The 220-nt window shown below is 59.5% G+C and overlaps 1 long non-coding RNA gene across 1 annotated transcript in view; it reads right to left on the reverse strand.

Annotated features, from left to right (window-relative positions):
- LOC103598714 overlaps positions 1-97 on the reverse strand; it is a 3,018-nt gene extending 2,921 nt beyond the window's left edge. The window contains exon 1 of the long non-coding RNA XR_551222.1: positions 37-97. This is a non-coding gene — a long non-coding RNA (uncharacterized LOC103598714). The remainder of the gene's footprint in view (positions 1-36) is intronic.
- Between the last annotated feature and the right edge of the window lie 123 nt (positions 98-220).

The raw sequence follows: 220 nt of genomic DNA on the forward strand, positions 1-220 counted from the left end.
TATGGGACAGCAGAGAGGCAAAGACAGGACACGGACCACTGGGGACAAACGCGGGGCGCGCGCTTGGCCTAGGACGGCTTCTCTTAGCTGCCAAAGCAAATTTTCACTTCTGCAGTCAAAGAACCAGGCTCGGCTGCTGAAACTCTCCGGCGGTTCCTGGGACGGGAGGACACACGGGGACAGGGACGCACACACGCTCTCCAGGAACAGAGCTGAACGT

This window comes from Galeopterus variegatus, unplaced genomic scaffold (genome assembly GCF_000696425.1).
Source record: "Galeopterus variegatus unplaced genomic scaffold, G_variegatus-3.0.2 Scaffold2717, whole genome shotgun sequence".
NCBI classification, from domain to species: domain Eukaryota; kingdom Metazoa; phylum Chordata; class Mammalia; order Dermoptera; family Cynocephalidae; genus Galeopterus; species Galeopterus variegatus.